This window comes from Rhyacophila brunnea, unplaced genomic scaffold (assembly GCF_057557595.1).
Source record: "Rhyacophila brunnea isolate RB1 unplaced genomic scaffold, BYU_Rbru_1.0 scaffold_6, whole genome shotgun sequence".
NCBI lineage: Eukaryota > Metazoa > Arthropoda > Insecta > Trichoptera > Rhyacophilidae > Rhyacophila > Rhyacophila brunnea.
In genome coordinates this window covers 48,357,081-48,382,118 of record NW_028233276.1, presented here as the reverse complement: position 1 = coordinate 48,382,118, position 25,038 = coordinate 48,357,081, and the positions used below count along the sequence as shown (strand labels likewise).

General features: G+C 31.8%; 1 protein-coding gene across 3 annotated transcripts in view; it reads right to left on the bottom strand.

Moving 5' to 3' along the window:
* The window catches only part of Dop1R2 (dopamine receptor 2), a 242,040-nt gene that overhangs the window by 94,855 nt on the left and 122,147 nt on the right, over positions 1-25,038 (bottom strand). The gene's annotated exons all lie outside the window — the stretch shown is intronic.

The window sequence follows — 25,038 nt, the reverse complement described above, 5'->3', positions numbered from 1 at the left end:
TCGCACTTTGGTGCAAGGTTGCATCACCAGTCCCGTGCGGCTCTGCTCGGGACAAAATGAGGGCTTAAATTCTTTAATCTGGCACACGTAAGGGTTATGTTAGGCGGCCGCGTATGACGTGGCTGCATATACATAACGGGTGCGGAGGTGGGAGTTTTACACACCAGCTAAACAATGTCGACGATAGTGGTCATCTACAAAAAATACATTATTATTAATTATTAAACGGTTAATAGTTAATAATAAATTAATATACAACCAATATTTCAATAAGTCAATATTGATTATATCATTATTATGTCGTGGACATTGGAACAATATATTGCTGGAAAAGGGCAACTTGATAGCAATCGACTGCATTTCTCTTACTCGTGTGCGTTGCATTATCGCGTACTGTTGGTGTAATAGTTGATCAACAATAATTATTATAATATTGTATATGTCTTTAAAACTATATTGGTGCACAGGGTATAGCCGACTTGTGTGTTTTTTATAATTAAAAAAATATGTAAATACATTTGTAGCGAATAATATGGTTAGGTATTTTTTTTCAAAATAATTTATTCATAACAACCATTCAATGATGAGTAAATAATTTAATTAAATTCTATGAAATAAAAAGCTGATGCGAAAATCAATTAAACTTTGGAAAAGCATCAGTCTATCAAAAAACTCCACAGAAGTTCTTTCAAAGAGTCTGTTAAACGTCAAGCGAATGCAAAGGCAAAAATAAACAAGGCTTCTTTTGAGAAAACGTCTGAATGAAAATACTTACCTTTAAGCAAGTAACAAAACAAAGCTTCGCCACTCTTCAGTATGTTTTGCTTAAAATTACTTTACATTAAGTTCGGCAAAGCTTTCTCCACTTCTTCATATCTCGTCATTCATCAGTTTCATCTCATTGAGTTTAGTTATTTGAGAGAGTGACGCGTAACTGGCTACCGATGAACTTTTGAATAAAAGCCTGAGCTATCAAACATAATATGTTGTTTTTACATAAATAAGCATCGCATTACCATTTCATATTCTTATAATATAATAGTGGGTATAGTGACTAAATATAAACATAAATATCGTTAAGTATATAAATATCGACAATGAATCTTGTAAATTCATTTTCTCATAAATTCAAGCCACCGTAAAGTGGACGCTATTTTCAAATTCCTTCATAATATAAAACAAATCTTAAGTAATTTTCTAAATTTTATGCAATAACCAAATATTATAATGTCTCGCATGCATTGTCGCCTTATTTAACACACATGCAAACCTTTTTGCTATAGGTCAACCACAAAACGTATAAATAATGGTTTTAAAACAAATAATTTTTTGGGTACGTGTAAATAACACTCAATTAAAAGTCGATTAATAAAATTAAATCTGTCTCTTTTGGTTATTAAAAACTATTCAGTTATTCGATATTTTTATAATATGGGAAGAAAATTAACGATGAAATAATAGTTTTCACCAAACCAAGCTTCTTATCTGAAGAATATCAGGTAAAACAGTACCAAAGACAAGTGAATGAGGTGATTCAGGCGGCATAATATTGCAATGGCTCCAACTAAATGATATGTAATGCAAAAGATAAATAAGTGTATTGAACAGATTAATATTTAAAAAATATATATATATATCGACCGCACTTTAATCTCTTACAACTAAGTTGACGATCAATATATTATTATCTAAAATATTTGATATAACCATTAACTTACTATGAAGAAATCGGTTCTATAGCCCGATTGATAAGCAATATGACTAGGTTGTCAGGTCTAATCCAAGTAATCGAAGGTCTAAACTAAAATCGAATGATAGTAAAGTTATCGATGACTTTTCATCCCCACAACCAATTACACAAACGACGTGATAGATTACACTAACACTTTGCTTGTAATTAATGCGGATAGCTCTATTTATATCCGTAGCCTAACAAGCCACCACACGATAAGTTTTAATATTGATTTTAATGTACTTGCACAACTTAATAATTCAACCCATTATCAAAATGATGTAATACAATATTACTGTATTGTCATTTTTTTTTTAAATACTAGCGATTATTATACAATTATTATTTTCTCTGAATAACATCTAATGATGGCCTTCACGATTGCTCAAATCAAGCAAATTTCAGTGGTCAGGTAGTGTTTACCATGGGTTTGGGTCGAAATCCCGAATGCCGAAATACTGAATGCCCGAAATCCCAAATGCTGAAATCCTGAATGCCGAAATCCCGCAAGCCGAAATCCCGAATGACCGAAATCCCGAAAAATAAAAAAATATAAACAGTAATAATTTTCAACCAGCGGCACCCCAATAGGCGGCCCTTTTTTTGAGTGTGTAATTTATAAACTATTAAGTCATACATGAAATGCTATGTGCATGCTAATGCATTTGAAACGCAACCCAGGCTTTGAGAAAATCATATAAAAATATTGTGACCTCACGGGAATAGAATCCTGAGCCCCAGGATGAAAGGTAAGCGTTTTACGTTTTATGTTTGCTATTATCACCAATTTATCAGTCTGTTAATAATAATATAATCATTTACATTAGATATATTTGGTAATATGTGGTTGAATGTTATCCTATATAATAAAATTATAATACTTTATTTTATTGATATATGTGATAGTACGAGATTAAAGTACTTGTTACATTTTGTATTGGTTTAATAATTATTATAAGTATAGTGGAACAACTTAACAGTGAAATTGCGCAGATTGCGATTTCTTGTAATGGGCACGAATTATACAGAGTAAATATAATTATTATTTCCGACTGCTCTTACATGAAGCCTATTGCATCGTTTTCTCTCACTCGGCGTCGCTCTAAATCTACTACTTGAAACTATCAGACTTCAAGTTTATGTAGTATCTTTATAGTAATGCTGGCGATCATATTGAATCTGAGTTAATTCAATGTTTCACATCATATTCATCATATTCTTTTGAATTTCCGTATAAAGTACGATTTGATTTAGTCTAATTTTACTTATCTATTTTTTTATGAAATGTTCAAAATATTCTTTATAATATACATTTAGAATTATTAATATAAGTAGGTAGTTATAGATTATGCATAACAGTTTTTATCGCGTAACTTTGACCTTTGTATATAATAAAAGATTTGATACATCAAAATATGAAATTTGTCGGTTAAATAGAAAAAAATATCTACTGCAAGGAAAAACTATTCATGGAATGATGTAAAAGAGTCGTTGTAGATAAAAAAAACATGTGCGTGAAAATATTTCTCGATATGAAAGATTTATCGATACCGTTGTAAAAACTTTTCTGAGAATTTTTTCATCCACGACAAAAAACGGAAGTCGAAGGAATAAATTTTCATCAAGAAACAAAACGTGAAAAATGGCGCCAACGCACCACAAAACGTAGAATGTACGCACCGCGATATTCTCAAACTAATAATGCTACTCATAATTTTTAATGGGAATAAAAATATTGTTTTAAATTTTAACGATTCCTCAGATACAGCGTACAATGCGCGTATATTCTTGCACAACTTGTTTCGCGTTCCCAACAAAATGTGATATTTTGTAATATTGTGTGAAAATAATGGAATAATTTTACCCTAATTTATCACTGATAAAATGTTTTATTTTTTGTAATTTGGATTTATATAAAATACAGATTTTTAAAACTAACTTTTATTAATTATTTAATTTTATAAAAATTTTAACTTAGCGAATGAGGAATTAATAAAGATTATAAGTATGACAAGTTCGTCGACCACTTACTATTATTAATAATTGTTCATTGTATCAGTGGCAACCAAATGTGATAGGCATCTATAAGTTTGCGACTTGTAGGTAGGTATATTCAATCTAGAATTTATTAACCTATCAGCGATGATTTCAGATCGATAGTTTAACTTTTTTTTTAATGTAGACTTTGAAATACTGAACCACTCCTAAATGTTAATACGATATATTTTTACCATTTTTTTTTTGTTTTGGGGTTCACAGTATTCAAGAGACAAAACCGTTTACAGTTAAAGACTGATTTACTTATATAAATTATACATCATAATTTATGGCACAATAACTCTTGGTGAGTTTTGGCCTCTTTCAAAAATTTCCTCCACAGATCCAGCGCCGATACTATCCAGTTGCATTGACCGAGTATTCTTAAATCACCTGTGATGCACTCCAGCCATATCAATTTTGACAGTCCAGGTATTCTTATGCCCTCGAGGGTTGCTTACATAGCCCGCCTTACTAGTATCTCTTAAGGCTTTCTATGCACGTGGTTGATCCAGCGAAGTATCTGCATTTTCATATGTCACGTGATTATTTCGCCCTTATAAAGTGCGGACAGCTTCTCATTATACCTTGGCCTCCAAATGCCATCTTCAATTGCCGCATAAATTCTTCTCAATACTCTCCTCTCAGAGATATCCATATTTCTTTCATTCTATTTGCTAAATACCCACCGTTCTGATCCATACGTTAATACTGGAGAGTTTTATATAATATGGTTGGTTTGGTTTTCCTTCAGAGTGCCTTGGGTTTCAGAAACCTTTGGAGACCAAAGTTGCACTAGTTAGTAAGATTACTATATATATAGCCATAATTCATTTAATCATATAGAGTTAATAAAATATCAAATTATATAGCAACACGTGCATAGCTCCTTACTTGATAAATAATTAACCATGACAAAAAGCTTAGAAAAATACTATTGTAACTAATTAGTAAGAAACACAAATACAGTATATTACTCAAAATTCAGGACGAATATTTACGTAATTATGTCTATTTAATGCAATTAATATGATGCTAGCTATGTATGTATGGTATTTATAGGCAAAGCAGATTCTATTAAGAATAAACGAGCTTTGATGCAACATCTGAAGTTGGGTTTTAAGACATAGACATTGCTTCACATAATATTTTCTAACAAATTTAATTAGAGTGGAAATAAAAATGAATATAAGTACTTAGTTACTTTTTTATGATTTATATCATGTGTGTATAAAAATCACAGTTCGAATAAATGCCAAACGACTACTAATCAGAAAATAAAGCCTATAAAGATACGGTTAAACTGTCCGCCCTGGAGCGAAACTTGTATTTTACCAATTATTTAATAAGACATTGATATAAATTAAGAGAAAGTTTAGTAAACATATGTATAATATGGTATTTTTTCAATGAAAGATTGAGAAAAGCGGCAACAGCACACAAGATGGTGGATTTTACAGACACGACAGAATGTCCGGAATGTTATCGTTTAATTGCGCGGGAAAACCTCTTTTGGAATTCAAATTCTAAAGCGAGGAAACAAATCGGAATCTGTAACCGAGATTTGGCTTAAGGTTCCATTTGATGAGCTTATCTTAACCCTTCCATTTTGGGACCTTTTGTTGTTTTTTCAAACATCGAGATTAAGTGGTTTTACACAAACAAATCATATACAATACAATATGCGGCATCTGTAGATAAATTTTACGGCATTCATTAAAGTTATAATAAATTATTAGTTTAATATAAAGTTCTATTGAATTGAATATGTGTCCAAATTGCATTTTTTTGTATTATCGTCGAATATAATCTAATATATAATAATTAATATTTGTTTGTTTGCTTGTTCGTATTGTATGCGCTGCCATATCGTTCATCCGATTGCGATAAAACTTTGTTAACTTATTGCTTGCACTTTCGCAAAGTGTATAGGCTATATCTTATATATAAAAATGAATGTCTGTCTGTCTGTATGCCTGTCTGTCTGTCTGTCTTTCTGTCTGTCCCGTATGCGTTCCTATACCATTCATCCGATTGCGATGAAATTTTGGTAAGTGGTTGTATGCACACCCGCAAAGGTTTCTGAATTAGACAAATCATCATCTTCTTCTTCATCATCATTCTATTTTCTTTTATTCGTATGGTTCCTATACCATTCATCCGATTACAACAAAACTTTTGTCAGTTATTGTACACACACCCGCCAAGGTTTCTAAATTAGAAAAACCATCTTCTTCTACTTCTTCTTCATTATATCTTCTTTTATTTGTATGGTCCCTATACCATTCATCCGATTGCGATGAAACTATCGTTAGTGGTTGTGCCAACACCTGCAAAGGTTTCTTAATTAGTACAACCATCTTCTTCTTATTCTTCATTATATCTTCTTTTATTCGTATGGTTCCTATACCATTCATCCGATTGCGATGAAACCTTCGTCAGTTGTTGTGGTAACACCCGCAAAGGTTTCTGAATAAGTACAACCATCTTCTTCTTTTTCTTCTTCTTCTTCATCATTATATCTTCATTTATTTGTATGGTCCCTATACCATTCATGAGATTGCGATGAAACTTCCGTTAGTGGTTGTGCCAACACCTGCAAAGGTTTCTGAATTAGTACAATCATCTTCTTCTTCTTCTTCATTATATCTTCTTTTATTCGTATGGTTCCCACACTATTCATCCGATTGCGATGAAACCTTCGTCAGTTGTTGTGGTAACACCCGCAAAGGTTTCTGAATTAGTACAACCATATTCTTCTTTTATTTTATATTCTTCTATTCGTATGCGTTTCTATTCCATTCATCCGATTGCAACAAAACGTTCGTCAATAATTGTGCCAAAACCCGCGAAGGTTTCTGGATTAGAATAACCATCTTCTTCTTCTTCTTCTTCTATTTTATCCTCTTCTATTCACAATGAAACTTTGGTGAGTTGTTGTGCGCATGCCCACGAAGATTTCTGAATTAGAAAATCATCTACTTCTATTAGTATGCGTTCTTATACCATTCATCCGATTGCGATGAAACTTTTGTCAGTTGTTGTGCGCGAAGGTTTTTAAATTAGTATTATATAAAATACAACGTTTGTTCTTTGTTTGATCCATGCAATTTTGATTTTTTTACTGCATATTAATAACATTAATAACGTTTGCATATTTTGGATTCGATTTTAATTTAGTAGTCTTTTGTTTGACCTTTACTCCTATTAGAATTATTTTCATATTGCCATATTGTATAACACAGATATTTTAATATTAAAAAAATAATTACCTCTTATTATTTTTTAAATATCTTAGATAAATATAACCACGAAGCGACCCTGTGCGAAGCCTGGTACTTCAGCTAGTAATATATAAAAAATGAGAGTTAATCAAAACCAAAAAGTTTCATACACACAATGTTATAGTATGCGATGGCTGATGGGCATTAATTACTTAAGAGAACACAACGCCTTCTCAATGTTGCACTTAAGTACACTTATTATAGGTATCTGTAAGAAAAAAGAACATAAAATCTGTTAAATATAATATGCAAAAAATAATTAAAAAATCTATCTACAACAATATAGTATACCTAGTAATAATATTATAGAACTAACATTTAGTGGGTACATAATTTTCCAATGAAACAAAATAAATTATCTTAATATTTAAACTGCAGAAAAATCAAGGTCTTGTTATGATTTTATTATTAATGTATATTGTCTTTCCATTAAAGATTGTCAAACAGGATATAAGATTACCTCAGTAAGCTGCTTCTTTCAATAAAAAGTTATTCAGATTTTGCGAAATGTATCACTTTGTGAAAACATTCAAAAACTTGATTATGAAGCGTTTATTAAAAAAGATAAAATTAATAATGGTTTAAATTATAAAATTTCCTTTCTCTAATAATAAGCCGATAATAGGAATATTTGCTTCATCAATTTTCAAAACTGAATTGAATTTGAATTTCCAATTATCAAGACGACACTGTGGAGATTTTTAGTTTTCCATCATTCCAAGATAACTTGGCTGAAAAATTCTTCGATACTTTTCTAATTAACTGAAATCATTTGGAGAAGAAAACACAATTTAATTGGTAGTCTTATTTCTTGAGAAACTGGGGCTTAAAAACTTACCGCCCTTTTTTTTTAAATTAGCGATTGAAAGAATTTTTTTTATATTAATGGTCACATCTAAATATAATATAATTTCTTGGTTGAAATTTATTTTATATTTTAAATCATCCTTAATTAGTTCACTACCATAATTTAGAATATTAAAAGTTTATTTATGCTGCAATGGCTATCAAAGTTTTTCTTTTTGCAGTGTCCTTCGTGTTTATAGATATTGTTCAGTAGGTACCTATCTGAAAATAACAAATAGCGGAATATCTGATATCGATACCCCTCCACATACACAATACGTTAGCACCACAAGCGAAGACTTTGTCAACTACTACTTAACTAACAACTCTTAAAAGTTTTATTATTCACATCCCTTCATTATTTTTCCACCCAAAATAAATTAAAACCTGCCTATGCACACGAGATGTGACAGAAGTAACCTTAGTTTCTTTCAGATATCGAATGCATGTCAATTTATCCATATTATATGTTTTTTGAAAGTATTTTTGAGATCTCTTTCGGAAGTGGCACACAGTTTTTATTTCATGAGAGGAGGTCACAAAATATTGCAACAATAAGATCTATCGTTGAGAATATTATATTTAAAATACCTCTGAAATATGGTATATTTGTATGTATTAGTGTTGAACTAGACTGAACTTTCAATCAATAATCCATATTACGAATTTTCTATACCTTGTTGTCGTATAATAAAATTAGCGTATTAAGTGAATATAAATTTATGTGATTGTAAATGATTTATTATAAATAATTATAAGGCAATTTATTATTGAATATAATTTATAGGACGTTTCAGGGATAACATAATTATCGTATACTTCGATCGTATACTAATCCATCGTTTACGTTTATGAATAGATATTTTAGCCACTGTACCGAGAGCAAGTTTCCTTTCTATAGTATTCAATGTACTATCCTTTTAAATGAAGCGTGAAAAATGCTGATGCAAAACAAATCGAAAAGGTCAGATTTTGAACAAACTAAAGGTTGCGCTGAACTCTGGTGCGACCTCTGGTTTTTTATTTTTAAATATACCAAAATCAAATCTAGGAACTCCCTATTAAAGCTGTGGTGAGTTTTAAATAGAAATTACTTGCTTGGTTCAATCTACAAATGTTGTTAGATCCACAGTAATCAAAGGAAAGTGATGTGGTAAACATTCAGTGCATTCATTTACCAGTCGCGAAGGGAGACTTTTAGAAAGAGGTAGGCTGTGGAGATCTGATAAAAAGAATCCGTCCTATAAAGCACACTTGTCAGGTGTACTTACAAGAAATAAGAAAATAATACGATATTAGGTACTACTAATGAATAGGTTCACACTAATGACAACGACACACTAAACTTCAAAAACTCACTGACGACATAAAAATTAGGCGATCAGTTTAACATTTATATACATCAAAAATCATTAGATAAAAGTTCTTTTTATTTTTACAAACAGTCTATATTTATTAATATTCGATTTAACACCATAGAAATTATTTTTTTAAATTATCTAATTATTAATTATTTAATTTTAGGCACTGCGATCTGAGCTTACCGTAATTCATACAATTCGATAAACTGGGCGGGGCTACGTGACGTAAAATCCATATGAAAAAAAATCAGAATTATTTGAAACACAATCCTACCTTTATTTACGTCAAGACAGATGGCGCGCTGTAGTATATTTTTTAAAACCTTTGCAGGCTGTTTTGTAATTACCTGTGTAATACATTCCTACACGTACGCCACATCACGTTGGCAAAATAAATTATTTTATTGAATATATAATCTAGTGATTATATAAATAAGTCAATATGCAATTAAAAAATATTTTTCTTAAGAAAGTAGGCTTCAAGTAATCGCCTAGTATGGATTTTTCGCCACTGTCATTTACTAAATATATTTAGCACACAAATTTAAATATTATATTAACGTTACGTATAAACTTGTACTGGATATGTTCTGATACTATTTAGAGGAACATACTGTAATTTTTCAAATTATACTTATATCATTTTTAAAAACCTTGGAAAATCCAACATAAAAATGAACATAGTAGACTACGAACACACACCTTTCACTTTCTGGCTGAGTGCTCTCAATTAATTAACCCAACAATCAAATCATGATTCTTCTTGCAAATAATTTCCAATACATACGCTGTCTGAGGATTCGACATTACTAACGTTATATATTATTTGATAAGGCCAGAAGTTTGCCAACTTCTAGTTTTGACGTGCCTTATTTTGCATTTAATTGTTAATTTAAAAAAATTAATATTAAATAAGAGCATGTAATTCAGATGACCTTCAAAACAGAATCCAAAAGCTTGACATTTATTTACATTATAACAAATATTACTCTTACAAGAGAGAAGAAGAAAATAATAAATAATAAAAAACATAAATAAAATAAAGTTTCAAAAATATCATTGAAAATGTCTATCTTTATGGAGCGCGTTTACTGGTCTTGCAGTCCTCTCACTAAGGTACCTGATGGGCTTGACTCGAGGAAACAGTTCTGACCCAGAATAGGTCATGGCCGTGACCACATAGGTAATTCACAGGCGCCTATAAATTTTAATTCTTTAAAACGCCAGGTTTGGAAACCATCCATCGTGATGAACACATGACAATTGACGATGGTATATATTACGAGATTACTTGCAGAACCAAACTGGCATAAAGTGCATTTGGGCGCCAGAATAGTATTTTCAAAAGTGACCTCCCATTGTGTCTTCAGTATAAAGTATTCAACCAATGTATGTTAACGTGGACTCTTAATGGAAGAGACATCGAAAAATTACGAATAGCACAAAGTGCTATGGAAAGGTGCACGTTGGGCATAATGCGTAAATATCACAAAATAAATGAATGGATAAGGAAGCAGACAAGAGTACGCGATGTGATAGAGGTCGCAGAGCAGATGCACTGGCAATGGACTGGACATTTTTCTTGGCGAGTAGATAACCGCTGGACAAATGCCGTCATACAGTGGCACCCATTGGCCTCTAAACCCCCACATGGATGCCTTAAAACCCGCTGGATAGACGAGCTCATAAAGTTCGATGGATGTACGTGGCAGCAAAGAACTAAGGACAGAGAAGAGTGGGGCTAAGGAAGGTCTTCATCCAACACTGGACCCCGGCTGATGATGATAATGTTCATATAAATGCGGAACAACATTAGTTGAGAGGATTTACCCTGAATATCTCTCATGTTAAAGTCCCACTCGGTAAAAAAATGGTCTAATTCAAAATGATGTCCTTTAAAATCAGCTACCTACTTAGTTAATTGGGGGCGGTAGATTAGTTTAATGGGAAAGAAAAAGTTGTTGTGACCAGTGTCGTATAAAATTTAAACAATTGGCACATACATTAAAAATATTTTTTTTTAATAAAATATAACTTCTCTATGAGAAAAATGTACAAAGTGGGAATCTGACCTTGACCAGTTCATATATAATTTAAATAATATTTGCTAAAAACAGAGCGACACAGTATTAAAAATACAATATCATACTTACCGCCTGATAAACACAAAATCCATTGTACAGATTGATTTCTTATGGCTTAGTTGATAATTACCTGCAAATAATAGAAAAGAAAAGTATCAGTATAAACTTAACTTATAATAATACAATTATTTAATGCATCTTGGGTAATTTGATGATGTACTTGCTGTCTCAAAAACCCGAAATCAAGTCGTTTGTTGTTTTTAAAACTCATTCGCTGCTGACTAGATAATGACTTTTTAATTACCACCTTTAAAATGCACGTTAATTACATCGATCGGCCGCCTGGTCATTACGCGCCAGGTGCGTCTTCAGCGTCCAAAGTATTAAAATAGAAAAAAGACTACATAGTGTGATACTAAAACTTATGGTAGGTACCTACTTTGCGGAGATTGGCAGGAAACCAAACACATTCTCGAATCGAGGGGTAGGAATTATTGACAGACGTTCGAGATTATGCAATATGTATACACCTTCTCTCCAAGAAAAAAAAAAGCCTAAGGCAGTTACATTTTTAATGGAATGCCTGGTCGTGGTCGCCAGGGTGACGGTCAACTCTTTTTTTTTCAGATATCTAAAACAATGTCTGAAATCGAAGACTATGTTATTTGCTTTTTAGAGCGCGGCCTACTAAAAATGCTCTAATTTCAAATAAAATCCAACTAGTTCTGCTTTTGTTAATCGATCTATTATTATGATGGCAAAAATGGCTACACTAAAACTATAACCTTGCGTATATTTTGTATTTTACCACTCGATTGCACTAATGTTTTTCATACAATTTAAACGTGATGATAACATCCGAATCATCTCATAGAAAGGACATAATGATTGAAAACTTACAATATATATGCTGCTATTTTTATCGCAATTTATCTAGTTAATACAAGGACAAATGAAACAATTTGCATTACCTATTATATTTTTTTAAAGCTAAACGTTACAATAATCATTTTGTATCGGCTATTTACGACTGGTATTATGCTATGTTAATCAGAAAATTAGCATAAAATAATTCTATTTTAATAATAAAAATCTGAATATTTATTTAAGTATCTGAAAATGTTTTTTTCGCGATTTATAATAGTTTGTCGAAGGCGAAATGAAAGTTTTCAGACTGTCATGCGAATCAGTAGCCAAGAATAGCGACGCAGAAGCGCCGGCGCCGGCCTCCTCATAAAAGAGACACTGTTTTTTGTCTCGACTCTCCACACAGGGAATATCAAATTTTCTCACAGATTACTTTATTACCGCCCGCAGATAACGTAAACGTACTAGACACGTAAAGATAATAAGTCCCATGAGGTGAAACCTTAGAATGTATACTGAATTTCGAAACAGACTTCATTTTACACTAATAAATTCATTTTTATCTTAAGTAATTGTGGAATGCAATGAAAACTTGTTAAATCAAAATTTTGATTATAATAAATAAAAATATTACTTATATCGGGACTAAATATTAAAAAAAAAATACATTGTTTCTACAATACGAGTAGTCGTATCTTATTGAATCAATATGTATAATAATCATTGGCGAAGGGTGGAGGTAGGCTGTTAAGATCCGACATAAATAGTGCATACTGAACTTTGTCAGTCATACGTATTTGTTTTCATTGAACTAATACTACAATTTACAGATGATGTTAGTTAGTTTTTAAAATTCAATCGAACCATGCGAAAACCAAGCCATAATAGATAATAGTCAAAAAATGTTCATTTATCTATAAAATATCTGTCATTAAATCATTCATAATTTTGGATATTTTATAGATAGAATAATATTTTTTATCTATTATTGTTTAGTTTAGGCAGAACTTAGTGAAATTTAAAAAAAAACTAACCAACACGATGTGTAATATGTATTCATAATTCAACGAAAACAAATAAGTATGAAAGAAAAGTGTGCACTATTTTGTCGGATCGCCATAGCATACCAAAACAATTATTGTTTGACTTAGTCAAGGTTTAATTGATTTTTAAAAACTAACGAAAACTATCTGTAAATTATTGTAGTCTTAGTTAAATAAAAACAAATATGTAAGATTGTCAAACTTTAGCGTGCGCCTACCTCCACCCTTCGCCACTGATTATTATATTCATCCTCTCAGAGTGCCTAAGTGAAATAAAAAAAACCTTTCAATGAAATAAAATTGACCTTTTGAACGTCCATTACAGATTACATATATCGTGCCATCCCCTACAGGAGGTCGGCCACCATTAGCACGATCTTTGTTATATCATCTGCTACCTGGAATAATTGGGTTGGGCTGCAATTGTAACAATCACGGTGGTTCTTAAGTGAAGAAATGTGGTGTCGTCCTCTGGTACGTTTACCATTCAACTTTCGTTCAATGACAAGTTGGAAAATGTTGTACTTTTGTCCTGTCATAATGAGGTACTGTATTTTTCTGGTTTTGATACTACACAAAACTTCTCGGTCCTTTCTCATTCGTTTGAGAATATCAATATTTATCCACAACGGTCAGTCCAAGAAATTTAGAAGCCCACAACTCTCCACGGCATCACCTGGTATAGCGTCTATACTTCTTCTTCTTGATCGTACACTCATGGCTGAGGATCGTGACCACATTTGAATTTCGCCATCCTTTGAGCGACCAAGACTTTCCATCCTTCTCGATCTTCCGCTTCTCTCAGGGCAGAATGGTTGGTGCCGTCTATACATTCTATATACGTCTATACATACAGCGTCTATACATTCGTTTCATAGAAAATAATAGAGAGAATATTACAGTGAACCATGCGCACTCTCATATCTAGGGTTAAGGTCTCGATTGCTAAGGAGGCATCTCATTTTGAGAAAGACACTCCTTGTCTTGATTCATGTTTTTACTTTCAGAAACTGGTCCTATTTCTCATTGACGAATGTATCAAAATATTTATTGTGGGTTACACGTTCAATCAGTACACAACTAATAAAACTATATAATATAATATATAGGGTTGCTGCCAAAAGTTGGTAAGTCAATAATGTAGGTATTCAGAGTTAACAACGTATTGTGTCTATCTATGAATATGTATGCTAGAAAAAAAATCAAGGATATCCGATATATATAATATGCACATTAAATACAAATAAATGAGTATTCTGTCTGATTATAGAGGGCATGTCAAACTTCAAATTGCAATAACTCCATAACATGATTTCGATACTTACCAACTTTTGGCAGTAACCCTATGTATACAGTACGTTTAGAACTCCAAATTTCTACCAAATATGGCTCCAATAAATTGCCAGTACTTTGCGACACACTTTTGACTTTTGTAAAAAATTTATAGTGTAAGAGAATTATGCAAAAATAAAGTTTGTAATTTTAATGAAAAACTACACACATTAAAAAATAACTTATAAGAATACTTAAAATAAAATTTAATCGCGGTGTTACAGTATTTATCTACCAGGTATAATGGCAATCATCAATAATGAAATAAATGTACATCACTTCAAAAATATAATGGATTTCATAATGTTTTCTGTTTCATCAGCATGAATGATCATATAAATGTTTGGGAAATTGAGTACTATTATTAATTTAATAATCAACCATAAACAATAATTTTGCACCGCGAACCAACGTTGAATCTAAATTCCAGCGAGTGTACATCGCCAAGATGACGATGACGATCTCGCTTATTGAGCAGGGCAGAAAATAAAACTACCCTACAGCAAAATATCTCTCTCATATTACGAGCCACAGTGCACAGAAGTTAAGCTTGCTTCTTATATAAAACTTTACACTGATCGTCTGAAGTAGCTATACTTGAATATATCTACTCAAAGATGGAGGCCTTTTATAGAATATTGCAATATGAATAATATAGTTCGCTTCAATATATGAGCTTTATAAGTTTATTTAAGTTTCAAATAATATTGTTGTAATATGGGAACTATGTATTCGCACAATAAAATAGATTGTTTTCACAAAGCACTGAAAGGAAATGGATGATTTTTACAGATGAACGACAATTAACTATACCTACTGTCAAATGGTAGATTTCTCATTACCTGTAATACTCGAAAATGAATAGGTGCATCGATGGAAAATACATTTTGCTCTTCTTAGTGGTTAAAATAATTGTAACAATATTTGAACACAAGAATTATTATTATGGGAATGTACATATTAATATTATATTCAGCTATAATAATATCATATAAGTACCCATATTAAGCTGTTATTGTGGCAGGTAGCATAATACATAATATTATATCTACTTAATGTAGCTACATTGAAAATAATTACATTCTTGAGAAACAAATATGTATACCTACTAGTGGTGGGAAAACTGGTCTATTTTGAAGACTAAGTATACTTACCACCAGTATAAAAAAATACTTAGTATCGAAACTTGTTCCAAAATACTTTCTAGTATTTGGAATACTATATAGAGCGTTTGGCGTGCGTATGCGACAAAAGTCTCATACTCAACTGGAACTAAAACCAACTCCATATTAGTGTTTTTGAAATACGTATCGGCTCAGGGAACTCAGGCTGTGTATCGGCTTCAATATAATCGCTAAAAATACGCTGAGTTCCGCTTTTCGAAATGTCCCATTTATTACAACATTTTAAACATATTTTAAATTAATGTGTTGTTTTTCTGTTAGGTTATAATATTTTTGTTAACAAAAATAAATAACAGTCATTTTTTTATTTTAAACACGTTTTGAGCGGTCATAATTATAACAAGCCTAAGCCTGTGCGTCATCTCACCACTGTGCTGCGACATAAAATTTATGACCGATTATTTATACATTCGAATGCAATAAACTAATAAATTAAAATATACCTATATTCAAGTACTATCTCGTTCGCGCGCATTTAATGTCAATAGTGTTGAAAGTCTGCCAACTGGCGAGCGCACATAACAGCTACTCGCGATGATATCATCATAAGTTTATTGGAATAAGTTTATTGGGCCACACATACTGAGTATGGGTAATTTCATCCGAGACTTGAGTACACAAACTGGTGACAGTATTTCCAACTCACCTCTAATACCTACTAACAATGTTTACCTAACCATTATTACAAATATTGTGTATAAATTATACGATTTAAAAAAACAACAAATAAGAAACATTGAACTTGATAATTTCTAAAATGAATTTAGTTTTTTGGATGTAGGTATTCATAGTTATTTTTATATTATAAATGATGATTAATAAGAAAATAAGATACAATAATAATTGTTAATTAGTATTCTCTTATATTTCATTTTATTGATATGTGGATATATTAAAATTCTACATTAATGTCATACTTTATTTGACAGATCTGAAATATTTTGACGTCTCGTGCAACGGTGTCACGTTATCGCAGATTGCCAGGGACTATTTTTCTTAATGAAAATTTTTTTCACTTTGTGAATTTCGTTCTTTTTCAATGTTGAAAAATATTTTTTATAAGAGAGAATAAATTTACCAATGCGATTAATTGTCAAAATTAAGTTTACTTATATTTTTAATATATTACGATACCTACGTTACTTTTGTTTGGTATTATTTAGTTTATGTGAAATCTATTTTGTAAATATTTAAATACCCTTATATTAATTATCATCAACATGTTGAGTTAGATTTACAGATCAAGGAAATGGCTTTGATTAGGCCTGTTTGGAGGCAGATGAGTTCAAGACCCACATAGACCTATAGTTCCAGTGAGAATAATGGGAATATTTTCAAGCATCAAAATACCACTTTATTCTAAATTACTACCAATTATCCATAATTACCATTATTTAAGCAGTGTGATTTAAAGCTGTATAATGTATCACAGCATGTAATTACCCACATCGATGTTTTAAATGCATTGTTAATAGAGTTTGGAATATTAACTAATATTTGAGCCTATTAATGTCCACTTTTTTCATTCTCGACCACGTTATCATAGCCACAAAGCAATTTTCTAATAGATTTGAGGTGTATCAATGCAATTACGATGGTGTAAATACTAAATAATACCTAGTGAATGTAAAAGAAAAAATATGTATATTTCTCATAATCAGTTCACGTTCTAGTGCGCATTCTGGCCATACGATTGCCACCTACAAAAACTACCATTCATATTCAATGTCAGTACCAGCATATCGTAGATAATTATTATGTTCTACCACATTCCCCGAAAACTCCTTACCCTGCGGTTGCAAAAACAACATTCAATACAGTATTTTAGCTCATTCCGAAGTAATTTATAGAAGATAACAATTTCAAAATCCAGAACGGCCTATATACGCTCGAGTAAGGGCGCCTTTTTTGCTTATTAGTAACTATGGAAACGGCGTCTTTACTTTGTTATTGAATTAACACCAGGTTATGAGATACACGTGTGAGCAAAACTTTATTCCAATTTTGAAATATTCAGTGAGGTATAAAATAATACTTACAAAAACGAATATTTATATGTGACTAGCTGAGCCAGCTGGCGGTCGCCAGTCTGTCTTGCTTGGTCTTGCAGAAGGCTTGGCGGTGTTGGATTTTAATATAATTGTGAAGTATGCATAGATGGCGTCATAATTGTCCCTTCGGGATGGGTTTTTTATTCACGTCAGACAGTTTGACATTTCGCTGATTTGTCAGTTTTACGATTTGCAAATCTTCACTGCCAATATAAATTTGGGCTCATATGCGTAATCTATTCAGGAGTCTGGCCTTCACAATATCGTCTTACACCTCTTTGGGCTGCTATGCCTAGCAGAACAGCTGGCAATCGCCGATTGCTACCACTGACATTTTAATTTTAATACAATATATGTGTAGATATATGCAGTTAAATATGATAAATAATTATATATCTCAATCATTCGAATATAAAGCAATATATTATGTGATTATCATAAATAGCGATCCAATATGACGTGATATTAATCTCCTTCGGGTCCCATTGAGATAATAGAAGGTTAGCAGTGTAAAAAATAAATTTAAACATTATTTTGTTTCATTGTCTATAAAAAATAAATGCTTGCAGCCATAGAATAATATTAAATATCAAAATTTGAATTAAAAATTAACCTTAAACAATATAGTTTCCCGGTGCGCGATATTCATATCGAGACAAATGTTGATAAATAATGAAGCAATTACATATTATATCTGAGAGGAATAGAACAATTCTGATAAGAATAGGAATTTTTAAGACCTAAAGGTGTGGAATCAGCTTAAAGAGGTCTTCATCCAGTAGTGGATTGATACAAGTTGATGACGATAATGACGATATAAATGGGTAGGTATATAAAATCACAAATTTAAAAAAATATAGCAGTTTATATGACCAAGAAGAGTAGAATTAGGTTGTGATAACCTTCATCCAGCAGTGGATTGATCTTAGTTGATGATGATAATGACAATATTATGAATGGGTAAATATAATATCACCGATTTTGATAAATACAGCAATTCAAATGACAGAAAGGAATAGAATCAGGCGTGGGAGAATCAGGAGGGGATGAGTTCAGGTCATTGATGATAAGGACGATATAAATAGGTATAATATATTAGTAGAATCAGGTTGCGGAACCCTTCATCCAGCAGTGGATTGATCCTAGTTGATGATGATGACGATATGAATATGTAGATAAATGTAATATCACCGATTTTGATAAATACAGAAATTCATATGACAGAAAGGAGTAGAATCAGGCTAGGGAAGTCTTTATTAAGAAGTGGATTGGTTCAGGTCGATGATGATTATGTTGACGATATGAATAAGTAGATAAATATAATATCACCGATTTTGATAAATACAGCAATTCATATGACAGAAAGGAGCAGTACCGGGCTAGGGAGGCCACTATCCAGCAGTGAATTGGTTCAGGTCGATGATGATAAGAATGATAGAAATAGATATAATATCACAAATTCGTTAAACCCATAGTAGTAGAATCAGGTTACGGAACCCTTCATCCAGCAGTGGATTGATCCTGGTTGATGATGATTATGATGACGATATGAATATATAGATAAATAACATTAGCATTTTTAATAAATATAGAAATTCAATACTGTCAAGAATACAATCAACGTAGAGAGGCCTTCATCCAGCAGTGGATTTATTAGGGCTCGTGATAATAATGGCATTATATAATATATATAGGTAGATAATAATATAATATCACTAATTTTGATAAATATAACAATTCACGTGTAAGTAAGGAGTAGAATAAGGTTGAGGAGGCCTTCATCCAGCAGTGGATAGGTCAAGATTGATGATTATAGGGACGATCAAAATAGGTAGATATTATACCATATCACACATTTTGATAACTATAACAATTCGTATTAATTTCTTTCATTGTTTGCAATGGCAACTTTGTTAGTTTAATATTACTATATTGTGATCTATGGAAATTAGTAGCCTAGGTCATTCAATAAAAAAAAAGTGTGCGTGAACAGCCACAAAGAAGTATTTAAAAAGAATCAAATTTGGAATAGCAGTGGCGGACGCGACTGTCAGAAAATAATTTACGTAGTGAAATGTATCAAGATTATGGTTTTCTCACCGGAAAAAAAGTGCGCCAATGCCTACATTACGATATTTGAATAAAAATAATCGATTCCGTTTGTCAATAAAGGATAAGAAGGTCTTAAGTGACGAAGACGTCATTCTGTTGTGCGTTAAAAGAAATATGGCGAATCGTATACGGTATATGAGAAAATATCGGATATTAACGTCACGTTTCTGGAAAATCATCGGATATTTCTCAAATTTGGTCAATTCAATCGGTAGATAATTCGGTAGCGCACATATCGAAGTAAAGATGTAAAAATAACAATAAAATGTCGCTTAAATCAGCCGTCGGTGCGTTTTCCAAAATCTCTTAGGATAAGAATATAATATAAAGATAGATAATTTTATATAAGGACGACAGTAATAACATATTGTTAAAATTAAACTTTTAATTTAAGTTATATAAACTAATTAATGGTTCAAGCTTATATGCATACCGATTAAACTGCAGCATCCCCCCTGATTATTTCTTCTATTATTGATTACATTTTACGGTATTTTCCATTTCTGTTTTTGTAAAGAATGTTAATTTTACTATTATTTAGTAATACAAGCGGCTCTACATTATTTGTTCAGCATAATGTTAATTTATTAGCCAGTCTTGCATAATGTATTATAATTTTAAAATTCCTTCGGTATCATAATAATACTACAAACATAACGCTAATATTATTATCAAATTTGAACAAATAATTCTTGGAATATTATAGCTTTTAATTCGGAATAAAATTTTATTTGACCGTATATTATGTCTATATACACAAGTTTCTGATAAGTTCACGACTAGTTTCAGCCTCTAAGGCAACTATCTAGGGTAGGAAAGTATCGAAATATTAGCACCAATTGTAAAAATTACAATAAGTTAGCCATCTGAACTGTCAAAACTATCTATCTCGCTCTAAAATTTATCACACCAACGAGAGGTGCTCTTAAAACATAACACTTATTGTAACAATTACAACTACCTTATTCTAATTGTTACATTAAGTGCTAATACTTGGATACTTTCCTACCCTAGATAGTGGCCGAAAGCAGTCTTGTGTATAGAATAGATGCGCAGGTATCTATATTAAGTTATTAAATATACATTTGGTGTTTTTTTTTTAAATGGAAGTACGCTGTAACTACTAACATTTTTTTTTAAATTTTTCTCGCATTCATAAATATATAACATTGTATTCAGTAAGCTGATAGTATTTTGGTTTGCTATAGAGGAATTTGTAGAGAAAAAATATTTTTCCTATAAATCCCCTAGAGATAACATTTCAATAATACGAATGCTGCATAAGCGATCATCGAAACGTGAGAAAAATAATGTAATACGCTTAGCTTTTTGAAAGAAAATTCAAAGGTATTTTAGGAAAAATCCCCCGAGTCAATAACGAGGGAAATAATTTAATAGGACAATACAAAAATCAGCTTTAAAAAGATAAGTTGTATTTTCAGCCATTAGGAGGCGTGCGGCATTTTTGGTGGCAGAATTTCATTATTTTTTCGCTTTGTTCTGTTTGTTTTACAACAATCAGATTATTTCGTTTCTTGTTTTATCCTTCGCCGTAATTTTGGTGCATTTCTAAGAAGCCTCGTGGGTGGACTTACGAAGAAAAATACTCATTTTGTTAGGAGTCTGAAAAATCTCAACGCAGCATTTTCCAAGAAAAATAATTATTTTTATTACACAGCAGACTTCTCTTAGAATATATTCAATTACATTATATGAAGAAGTCATGAACCCTAAACAATTATTCACATATTTAGCATGCAGTTTACAAACGAATTTTGTTTTAACGGATTAATATCTGTACCTAAGAGCATTGTATTGTATTGAGTATTGTATGTCCAAAATAATGCTTTTGATAAAGCGCAGTTTAAGATTTTTGAGCTGTCTGATGTATATGGACTTGGTTGGTACTGCTATTATAGTACTATATTGACAAAATGATTAATAAAAATACTTATATGAAGTACATTATTCATCATCTTCTTATTTGACCATAACCGACCCAAAGGCCCGTTTCAGACGGGACACCGGTGTCGCGCTCGATATAATATAGGAGGCTTTTGTATTCGAATAAAGGGGCCTTTGTATTATGTTTATAAACGCCCCAGAGATAATGAGTCAACGCGTGTCCGGTACACTTTTCCGTCGGCCGCTACACTCTCAAGCCGCTGATACGCTTGTTTTTATTACCGCAGCCAGTTTTATGTTCTAATTAATTTATAACGCGAAATTATGCGTTGACTCATTAGCTCTGAGGCGTTCATAAACATAATACAAAGGCCCCTTTATTCGAATACAAAGGCCTCTTATATTATATCGAGCGCAACACCGGTGTCCCGTCTGAAACGGGCCTTAGTTGGAGAATATGGACATTCCTGGTAATGACAGCATCCCATTGCTCCGGCGTATACTTTTTGTGGATAGCATTAAATTTAGCAGTCTTTCAGGATGCTGAAATCTGGTTGGCTAGAATAACAAGCAAGCTGAAACGAGAATGGTTTATCCGCTCTCTTTCTCCTAAAATCATACTTTCGCACACCCAGTATCCATCGCAAATATATATTTTCGAAGCTAATAGTTGCTCTGATCCTTCACAAGGTGCCATAACTCGCTACCATAATGCAGCACCGTCAGAACACAGGCGACAAATAGGCAGCATTTAATATTGTATAATAAATATATCAATAGCTTATATTGTATTGCCTCATACCTATATATATATATCCTAATTTGTTTTTTTTTTTAATAATATTTTTAAATTATAAAACCAAATTTTATGGAAATGCTTATAAATAGTAACCCACGGTGGCCGCGCGGCATAAGCGTTGGACTATCACGCCGTGGGTTTCAGGTTCGAATCCTGGGTCTGGCAAGTACACATATTGTTTTTCAATTTGTGTGTGAGTCAGGGTATGGACCTAATAAGTTGAGCAAGTGGCTGACATCCATTTCTCGTAAATAACAAAATCTGTTAATACAAACCTCTACTCCGTAGAGGCCCATATGATCCTATTAGGATTGGACATGGTCAAAAAAAAAAATATATATTTAACGATTAATTCACAAGATTTAAGAACGTATCATTCTCAAGAAACCCGTGACGTCGGTTAGTAATTGAAGTAGTAGGTATCTACTTTGATTCAATAAACAAAAGCCGATTGCCAAAGTAGCTTGATTTAGTAGAGCGCTGATGAGTAGGTATTAAAAAGGCCAATAGTTAAAATTTGTCGCAATTAGTATGTCACCTTGTATCATAGAGAGGAGGAGATGCAGAGTTCGATTCCCTGCCGGGGTGTCTTACTTTTTTCAAAAAGATTTTTTCTATTGATTATAAGTGTTTTTCAAAATTATGTATGTTCTATAGTTTATAAGTTAAATAGTATTCTGTACATTATTTTTGTGTATTTATATTAAAGCCAAAAACAATACCTTGAAATTAAATACTCTAATATTATATTATATTATTATCAGGTAACGGGTATATAAAACAACCAGTACTACGACAAAAATAAAAATAAACCGTAAAGGAATCTTAGCTGAAAATCTAGACTAAAATTTAGGACCGTTGATTTATGAAGACCGGGAAATCGTTTGAAGCACCTGCTCTTAACGATTTTTCCCATCAATGTTATTTCAGTGAGGATTTCACTTCAGCCACTCTCCACTTGTCTGCTGGCAGGATTACTTCGCGCGGCGTTCTAATCCAATAGACACCCGACTATAATTACTTTATATTTCTTCCTTGTAATGTTTTTATCTCTCTCTTTTTCTTCTCCTAGTCTAATGAAATTATGAAATAAAACTGCGAAAAATTTCAGTGAAGACTGAAAAGCTTTCAAATAAAAAAAAATACAGTTACTGCAAAATTTTAATTGTGTCTTTAACATTATACGGTACATATAAAACATAACTTAATTTCATTATTAAAACAATATTCACATTTATTTATTTACATCACCATGTTCAATACTAAGAAATCCGGTCTCAACGGAATTGCGGTTGTATTAACAGATTTTTAGCTAATTTAAAATATACAATTTAAATGAAAAATACGAGAATAATGCCATATTATTGCGTGGTCAGTGCAAGCTAAAACTGAAACATAGTACCACGAGTGTAGAGATATTATTTTATTCCATGCATAGGCATTGAGTACACAAAATGGTGAAACATTCTGGTAAAGTGTGTGTATATTTCAATGTGGTTGAACTAATTGCATGAAATGAATAAATCGTAGGCAGTCAATGCAGTCAAATCCTGGATAAAATTATTTAAAAAAAAATGTGACGATACTTGCTTAAAAACAAATTGAAAAAAAAATGTAACTTGCCATTACACCATAATAATATTTGTTAAGTATATCGTTATTTATACTGTATTTAAATAATATAACGCAATATCGTCGGGATCAGTTTTTGCTTACTAAAGTAATGGATTATGCATTCAGAAAAAACTGTATTTAATTAAATTATCGGTGATTTATTTTAACCCGATATAGTTTTAAATTTTCAAAATGATTTCGTACCCTTGTGGCACAGCCTCGAGGGTTCCGTCGCCATGGCCAGGTCTCTCTCGCCCTGCAGCGGTGCTACAAAAGTGACCTACGTGCTGCAGGTCTGACATGGCGGGAAGCGCAGGAGTTGACGATGGACCGAGGGAAGTGGCGCCAACTTGTGCTTGCCTTATGCCCCAATGTTGGGACGTGACAGTCCGGGAATGGGAAATCCGTTTTTATGGGGATGTTAAAGTATTTTAGTGAGGAAAATATGAAAGAAATATTAAAACAAGTTGACTGTAGTAAAAAAATTATTCATTAATTATTATGCTAAAATTAAAATGCTAAGATAGCTGGAGAGACACACATAAACATTCAAAAGGAGTCTCGATTCTCAATGAAATCTTATTTAGCTATGGTCCCAATATTTAAGCTCGATTTGATATAAATAAAAAGGATTTCGAGTATTTACACATTTATATTTTTTGTAAAAATCGATGTTTTTTAAAATAGATATAAAAAATATTAAAACTATGAAGTAGTCAAAACTTAAAAAACTAAACTTTAATAATAAATATGACCATAAAATATAATGTAATAATTAGGTGGGACC